Source organism: Melospiza melodia, chromosome 9, assembly GCF_035770615.1.
Source record: "Melospiza melodia melodia isolate bMelMel2 chromosome 9, bMelMel2.pri, whole genome shotgun sequence".
In the NCBI taxonomy this organism is placed as follows: domain Eukaryota; kingdom Metazoa; phylum Chordata; class Aves; order Passeriformes; family Passerellidae; genus Melospiza; species Melospiza melodia.
Genome location: NC_086202.1, coordinates 30,701,304 through 30,710,827, shown reverse-complemented (window position 1 = coordinate 30,710,827; position 9,524 = coordinate 30,701,304).

Here is a 9,524-nt window from a genome sequence, read left to right as displayed (position 1 = left end):
TTCCCTGCCAAGTTCCAAAGACTCAGGGAAAACAACGTAGGTGCTTCAGCCTCTGAAAAACATGCTATGAGTTTCTTCCCAGGGTAAATCCTAATAATCTGAAATAAACACACTCTGCTCAGAAAGCATCACTGCTTGAAGCAGAAAATGAGACTGGATAATAGCAAACATAAAGCCTTTTGTACCAGAAGAACATATTTAGGACTCTTAACAAGCACAGCACACAGTTCAGCTTTTCCAATGAAGGGTTTGGAAAGATGAAGTGTTTGAAAAGCTCATCTCACATGGGATGTACCTCACTCAGAGCTTCTGATCCCTGTCCCAGGAAAAGGCTCATTTACACCACTGGCCACAGATTTTCTGTGAGCCTGGGGACGGCTCTCAGACTCAGGTGGGTTTTTGGAGAGTTGACACTAATAAGAGTTCTGTTCATACACAGAAAATCCTGGAGCTGAATGTTTCTGACTGGTACTACAGCTAATAAGAGCTAAGGATGATTAGCAGCTCCCAGAACACACTCAGCAGCTTTTGTTACGACTTGGTTGTGAACACATCCATCAGGAGTGATTACGCCTCAGCAGTAACTAAATTACAAACCTAAAACGCAAATGGAGGGGGAGCACAGCAACAACAACAATTCAAATTCCTCTGAATTCTCCAAAGCCAATAAAAGTTGTGTCCCTGCATGTTTCACCCAGTTAGGAACTCTTCTGTATCTGTCACCTTTAAATAGCTTTTTAAATTATCTGTTTGCAAATAAAACAAAGGTTGTTTACAAATGTGTGTCTTGTTAATTAGCCAATCATGTGAAATGTGTTGATTAAATGACCAAAACTAAGGTGTAAAAGGGGAGAGGATCAAATAAATGAGGCTTTTGCTTTATGACATGGCTCTGTGTCATCTCTGACTCAATGGTGACACAGAGCTGTAAAAGTTCTAACAGATACAGGACAAGTCTTTGAGATGGACAAATGGGCATCCCATTAAAGCTGAAATGGTTTCCAAAACTATCCCACTAAAGACCTCATCAAAGCCACTTTTTCAGTAGCTGTAAATGTCACACAACAACTTCTAGGTAGCTGTTGAGGACAGGAAGGGGACACTGCCTGAGTCACTGGCACAATACAGTTATTGCAAATGGATTCCTGCCAGCCCTGTACACTTAATAACCTTTACTCTGAGCAAAGTGTAACATTTAATGGTCCAAATGGTGAGTGCTGCTCCTCTGGGGGCTGCTTCCCATAGTCTGAGGGAGAAGAGCAGCCACTGGTACTCATCACATCCCTCCCAAATATGCCAGCTCCTCCAGTCCACTCCAGCCATTCCTTACCCATTTCCATAATTCCATCTCAGTTATTAACTGCTGACCACCCCTGACACTGGAAACACAACCCATGGCATTTTCCCATTAGAGGCTGATGGTCAGTTTGGTGCTAATCTGTCTTTGCATCAGTGTTGAACAAGCAATGGTCTCACTGAAGTTACACTTGATTTATGTGGGCACCACAGAGATAAGAGCCCAAACCAAAAATCTAACCAGGCCATTTATTTTTCTTAATCACAGGAACACAGATGGGATTTTAGGTGGATACAACAATTTAAACAATGATTTAATTTTTGAAACTAGCTTTTACTGCAGGAAGAATCTTTTATCACCACCACTGACAACTATGTCCCTGAAGGACCTTTACTCAGGAATCTTCCAAAACTAAACTCATTGTCCCTAAAGCCTGGCAGATGTATCTGTGTCACTTGGGTATTTGCAGCAGGAGAAGATGGATTTTCAATGCTGAGATTGACCTTTGAAGACTTAGATGAGGTATTGACGGGTTACAAAGCTGCACTGACCAAAAGAACTGAGCAAATCCTGACTAACTCAAGTGTTAGTGTCTTGCCAATCCAGTGACGTGTTTGGACAAGCTCAATTTGAATCATCAGCTCATCCTGTCTCAGGTAAGCTTGGACTGGCAGATACTGTTAGGGAACAGCTGTTCCCATGCATTTCTTTTATGGACAAATTAGCTGGAAAATCTGCCTCTGTTTAGCACAGAGAGAAAAATATTTACACAGATCATGGGGCCTTCTGTGCCTCTCAGGGCTTGGGAGCCTACAAGTGCAGTGCAAGCTGTCCTCTCTTTATCCACCTATATGCATCATCTGCACCTAGACATGTGTTGGTGGGGAGGGGAGTTCTTTTTTAATGTGTTTGCAATGAAATCAGACTGAATACCTTGAATTTTTACCTTTGTAAGACATTACATGACTGATTAAACTCAGCAAGGTAGTGTAATTATTGTCACAATTTCTGGTCACTCCCCATTAAAGAAAGAGCAGGCAATGATAGAGCAGTGAAACTAATCACAGCTATAATGAAGGAAGAATGGCAGGCTGGAAATATTTAGCTAAAAGAAGAGGCAGATACAGGGAAAACAAAGACACACAAGATAATGAATGACATGAAAACAGAATGAGTCATTACAAGACATCATTCTTGTAGCAAGGGATGGCTGGAAGCAATTCATGTGAAAGTGGGTTGAGAAAACAACACTTTATACAACAAAACTAGCCTGAAAATATTGTCATCTTATTGCAGAGGTTCTGTTGTCTCCTTATCACAAAAGTTTCATACCTGCTTTGTGTTTCTCATGGACAGCTCCTCAGAGCACTGACTCTTTCCTTTTCACAAAGCAACCAACAACTCCAGTTCCCTTCTCACCCAGCCACCCCACTCTTTTATACCATCTTCTTCTCACTGGTTACACCTGTAGCCTGTTAAAGTCAGGCCTGTTCCTAATCTTTGATAACTGGCCCAGCTGCAGCTCCTTAGGGGTGAGATTACTTTCTACACTATCTTTATTTTCTTATATTCTATCCCCCTACATGAAGATCTCACAGCTGAAGGACATTCCTGATAAAAAGCTGGCCAGTTCTTTTGCTCAGGTTACCTTTCCATGGGAATGCAGTCACATAAACTCATAATAAAACAGCAAACATGAGGACGCACTCCTGCGGGCTCCAGGATGGGATAACCCAGGTGGAGAATGGACAAATTACCCAGAGCAGGGTTTTCTGCATCACTCTTAAAGGGATCTGAGCCAGCAAACTGCCTGGGACAGGCTGCTGGGCAAGGGGGAGTTTGGTGTAATCACAATTCCCAAACTTTTGATAAGTTAAACCCAAAATGAGAAGTATGATATAAAGGCAGGCATATTCACAAATTATTTGATGAAATTTGAAACTTCCCCCTCTCATGTTGTTATACTTCATGGGTAAAGCATGTTATTAAAACTCAAAGCATGTTATTATACTTCATGGGTAAATTCTATTTCTTTTTGAAATCATCAAAACATTTACACTACAATGAAATATCCTCCCACTGCAATGCTAAAGGATGAGCATAGCCCAAAATTAAGTAGGGTAATTGGGAAGGACCACTCCAAATCAGAAAAACAAACTGAAAAGTCAATTTGAAAAACCCAAAACACAATGGGGATTCAAAATTTAGAGAAACATGTTATCATCAAAAGTGCTCTACTGCAGTGGTAAGCTCTTTGTTAATTGACTGTTTTGTTAAGGTTCATTAAAGGCTGGTGTTTTAGCCAATAAATCTGGTTGCACAGCTAAAATTCTGGTTTGTTTCTCAAGAGCTGGAAATTTCAGCTCAGAACAGTCTGTGGTGCTGGAATTGTGTTTACTGCTTTCAGTCATCATCTATTTTTGGATTTGTTATTTCAGTTATTGTAATCACTACGAACTGTAGTCGTGCTCTACACCCTGTAAATACCTGTACAACATCCCCGTAACCTGCTGGGGCCACAGAGATCACAGCCACAGCTTCTGTGTTTGGAGCATTTAACTCACCTTGCAGTCATTTAACATTGCTTTATTTCCTGCTCTCAGCCCAGCTTGGCAGCTCTGTCTCCAGAACATCAGATATTTTGTAGGGCTCACTGTTTCACTCTGTGTGAAGTTCTTTTCTATTCAGAAATGGGCACTTCCATTAGGAGCAGCAAACCCTGTCAACTTTTAGCAACATACTCATAAATTTCAGTGGCACTAGGCACATAAATATGGTAAGTATGTAATCTTCCCATAACTATGGGTAAGCATTAAATAATTATTAATAATCCCTCACAGAAAATGAAGGTAGTATTATGCTTTACAGAGTATAGTGTATAAATATTTATCAAAATCTACTTTATTGAGTGTGGTAAATCAATAGAAGCATTTATTATCCACTAAAAGCATATAGAGAAAAATCTGAATAAAAAATAACATAAGAAGAAGTAAAATAATAGAATATTATAATAATATCTGGAATAGATATATAATAGAATATAATAATAGAATAATAAATAAAATAAATATAATAATAATAAAATAATGATAATGATAATGATAATAATAATAATAAATAAGAAGGAGTAAAATAATCAGCAGCATTCTGAAGTCCATGGAGACAGAAAAGAAACAGACTTGGGCAAGATATATGTTCCAATTGTCAGGTCCTTTTTATCCCATTTTCAGGCTGTTCATCCCTGTTTGGCCCAGTGAACACTAAAATCTCTCTCTCATCCTCAGAGAAGTTGATGTTGATCAGATACCAATGGATCCAACAGTTTCTGGCACACCTGAGCTGCTGCCTGGCACAGGCACCATCAACACTTGTTGGAGTATGAGACCTTTTGGAATATTTTATAAAATAAATCCTGGTCAGGAGTCAGTACTTCCCAGGATTCCAGGCCACCTCCCACTGCTCTGATTAACTCTCCCATTTGACCAAATAAAGCTTCTAATACCCATTAATATTCTTCTCAGACTGAAAGCTGACACACCTCAAGGATATTTTTTTACCGAGGCCTCTCTGTGTAGGGCAAAATAAAATTTTGCTCGTCCAATGAAGAATGGCAACTGAGTGATGAAATGCAAATACATCAAGTGCAACTCCCTGGACTGAGTGAGTGTCTGAAGCCAAACACCTTTATCAACTACCTCTGAACCCCAGTGGGCTGAAAATTAAAGCAAAAGAATTTACCTGCTGAACCCAATCTGTAAGAAATTCAGCTACTTAACAATCATTTCTTTTTTTTACATCACCTGAACAGAAATCTTCCACTAGAGCTGTTGTTTATCTTCCTTGCAGCTGTTCTCCAAATTGTGCTCACTTTTCTGGCTGGTAGGGGAGCAAGCTATGCCCTTGTTCTGCAGGGGGAGAGGTTAATTTTAGCCCTCATAATCCCAAACACTGCTTGGCCTCCCCCAGGCTGCCACAGGGCTGTGAGAAGCTGGAATTAACCCGCACACCCTCCGAGCTCCACAGCATTCCATCCAAAAATGACACTGGAGGCCTTGGCTGGGCTGCTGGGGGTCAGCAGAGCCCAGGGCACGGCCAGGGCTGATCCAGGCACACGAGGAACCCCTGAGGAAGGTATTTTCCTGCTCATGCTGAGCATTGCAGTGATCAGATCCTTCCACGTGTGCCTTCGTGCCCTGGGTTCTTTATGGCCTGTCAACTGCAGATTATATTCGCTGCAGAAGGGATGAAGGAGCAGTCAGAAACAGAAAATCCTGTTAAAAAATAAAACCACCCCTGAATTCTGATGACCTCACAGCTGACCTAAGAGGCAAAATATCCTGATTTTGGAGAATGCTGTCATCATCACAACATCAGCACCTAACATCTCTGACTTCATCTTACACTGCTTTGGCTTATTCCAGACAGGATTCCCTCAGCTCTTCTGCTTCCATTCATCCAGGGCATCCTGTGATCTCCTTTTCCTTCCAGTTTCAAAGTCTTCCAGCAATTTGGGCTTTGGCAGTATACCTTTAGTGTGGAAATTTCCATTATGGGGAAAATTTGGGGAAATTTTCCTTTTTCCCTAAATAAACAAAGCTATAACATATTCTGAATAAAGTCTGAATTTTCTAATTAGCCCGTACAATAATCAACCTAATATTGATCAATGGCATTAAAGAAGTTAATTCGGAACATGATTTTGGACATTCAGACACTCTGCCAGCTGTACTTACCCAGGCAGGGAAAGGCAGTGAGGGAAAATCTGTGGCCTAGAAATACGAATAGTTTAATTTAGAAGAGAATTGGGGTCCATGCTGAGCTGTGCAGTCACATCTCTGCTCTGCAGCTGGACACCTGGAGAGACAACTACAGACAGCAGCACAGTTTTCTTAAACAACACAGGTTCCAGCCCCAGTCCTGGAGTGTGACTTCCATCTCCTCCTGGTAAAGCACTGAAACAGCAAATGCCCACTTGAAAAATCAAGTTAATGCCTCTGCATTGTTCAGGCAACAACTTCATGGGTTTCATCAAGGTGTGCAAGTTTCAGATCAACTCTTGCAGATCTCATTTCATACTGGCTAATGAAGAGTCACAGAATCACAGAATGGTTTGGGTTACCTCAAAGCTCATCCTGTTCCACCCCTGCCGTAGTCAGGGACACCTTCCACTGTCCCAGGTTGTTCCAAGCCCTGTCCAGCCTGGCCTTGGACACTTCCAGGGATCCAGGGGCAGCCACAGCTGCTCTGGGCACCTTGTGCCAGGGCCTGCCCATCCTCCCTCACATCGAATAAATTATTCCTAATGTGCAATCTAAACCTACTCTCAGTTTGAATCCACTTCCCCATGTGCTGTCACTCCATGCCCTCTCCAAGGTTCCTCTCCATCTTTCTCTCCCCAGGATCCCTGAGGCTGGAGAATCCCTGCCAGCCCCTGGAGTCCCAGCCGTGCCCAGTGCCCACCTTGTGCCCAGCCCAGAGCACTGAGTGCCACCTCCAGCCCTGCCTGGGACACCTGCAGGGCTGGGCACTGCAAAGCTCCCCTGGGCAGCCCCTGCCAAGGCCTGAGCACCCTTTGCATGCAGAAATTGCTGCTGCTGGCTAAGCTGAGCCTCTCTGCATTCCCTGAGAGAGGAGGCCAACACCCAGCACTTTTCCCATTCCCTTCAGGCACTGGAAGGTCACAATTAGATCACCCCAAAACTTCTCCTTTCCAGGCTGAACAATCCCAACTTTCCCAGGATTTCCTCACGGCAGAGCTGCTCCATCCATCCCTCTGCTCATCTGGACTTGCTCCAAGGGGCCCATCCATGTCCTTCCTGTGCTGGGGACTTCGGTGCTAAAGGAGCAATATCAGTTTGAAATGGAAAACTGCCACTGTTGGTTTATTTTTAACACATCACACTCACAGGGAAGACCTGTAAGCAGCAGAAAATGGACTGAAGAAGTGAAGTCTGTAAGAGAAAAAGAGACAGTAACAAAAAAAAGGACTTAGACTGTGAACATGAAACCCAGGAATTATTAAGAGCCATCTTTTATTCACATAGGCTTTTAAGACTGAAGGTCCAAGGCAGTAACTTAGCACACTTTAAAGCTGTCTATTCCAATGAGTATTGCAGTAAATTACTGCCATTTCCAAATACAATGTATGCACCTACCTATATGATTACTCATAAAATGTTGTATTCTAACCTAAACCAAATTTATCACATTTGATTAGGCCATAAATATAGGTATAATTATGTTTATAAATTACTTAGCTCATTTTTTCAGAAAAAAATTATTCAGGACATGCAGTATAGTGTGATATCATTCAAAAGCAGCAAAGCTATAGCAACGTGTGTTTCTGGCAAAATACAATAAAAATGTATAGACAGGGAAATAAAACTCTTGCATTTACTATTAATGTTCTTCCCTCTACATTGACTATCAATCATCAAGGTATTAACATCACTCAAAAAATGGCATGCTGTGGGAAAATTATGATAATTCATTCTGTAATCTATATTCCTATGAATACATGAAAAAAAAGGAATGGCATCAATTTTGGGTTCCCTCCCCCCTGCCTGGAAAATCTGATGGGTTATTTTCAGGAGGAGAATCTATACTGCCTTGAAAATGTGTAACTAAATTCACACTGAATGAATAATCCCCCATTGATGTGGAACCCCAGGACACATTCCCAAGTTTTCCCAACGCACTTTACAAATGGATTTGCTAAGTACTTGCCTTACAGGAATCATTTCCAGCTCCTCAGGGGAGAGAGACAGTGAAAGTTTACTACACACAACAGCAACAAGCAGGAGTTATTGAGGAGTTGTCACTGTCATATTTTCTGGAAAAATCCCTTCGCCAGGATTTCTTCTCTCGGGAAGCTGAGAAGGCTCAGAGAAAAAGGAAAACAATAATTATCTGATTGCTTCCCCTGTGTTTTGCTGCTTTGGAATGTGGTCTGGACATTGTTTATCAACTGGTCGTTGTTTGATTGGTTTTATGTGAATTGTTCTAACTTAACGAGCAATCACAGCCAGCTGTGCTGAGGCTCTGGCGAGAGCCATGAGTTTTTAATTTCAGTATCTTGTTAAACCTTCTGTAAGTATCCTTTCCCTATTCTTGAGTATAGAATTCTTTAATATAATATCATAAAATAATAAATTAGCCTTCTAAGAACATGGAGTCAGATTCATTCCTTCCTGCCACAAGGGACCCAAAAAATACCACAATGAGTGAGGGAAAGAAGGATCCTTTGGAATTGCCAAGGGAGTTTGAAGTGTACAGTGTGGCTATCAAAAGTGGAATCAGACCCAAATCAGGAAGTTAATATTCCTCAATTACTTAGCTTGGGTGACAGCAACACAGAAAACACAAATATATCCTTTTCTCATCTTTTATGGGATTATGCAAAACTGAGAAACAGGGAGCATGTGAAGCAATGCCTGGGAAACAATACAGAAATGGCCCTCAAGGTGCTGCCCCAAATTCCAAACCATCCCTCACTCAGAGGGTGTTGAAGTGCTTGGTGGAACCCCTCTTCTTCCTTTGGTAAGGATTTCTAGAGCAATAAGGCTTCTCTGTTGGACACAGGGAGATTTTGCTTTTACTGAAAAGCATTTGGTGAGATAATCTGGACTAAAGTTGAGCTTTGGGTTTGGCAATAGAGCTCTCCTACTCTTTCCATCCTGTTTTCCAGAAAAAACAGCAAGAAATCTGGCATTTAGAACTCTATATAATAAAAAAGGTAAGATGTGAATCACGTGAGTCAGCATATTACAAAATGTAAAATATTATCAACATTTTTGAGGCTGGAGCACTAAGTGCCTCCACTTTGGCTTCAGATCAGCTGCAGGGAAATATGCTCAAGAACCCTCCAGTGCTTAAGACATGAATCTCTGTTCTTAACGAGAAATTAGAACTAAGTGTTTAACCATGTAACAGACCTCAGCTTCCAAATAATACTTGGAGTAGGATGCTCCTTCCAGACTCATTGCCCTGTGAAGTTTCACCTCCCTAGAAGAACACCCAGTGACTCTGAAGCCCCAAGGTGTCCCTCCAGTGCCTGGGGACCATTTCTGTCTGAGAGCTTCCAGGCACGCTCCTGGCAGTTCATTGGTTTGAACTGCACATTGTGAGAAGGAAAACACCCCCTTTCCCAGCAGTTTGTGGACCAGCAGGTCACACCCTCCACTGGGACACACTCAGAGGGACACCTGGGACTGGGAATTCTGCTTGT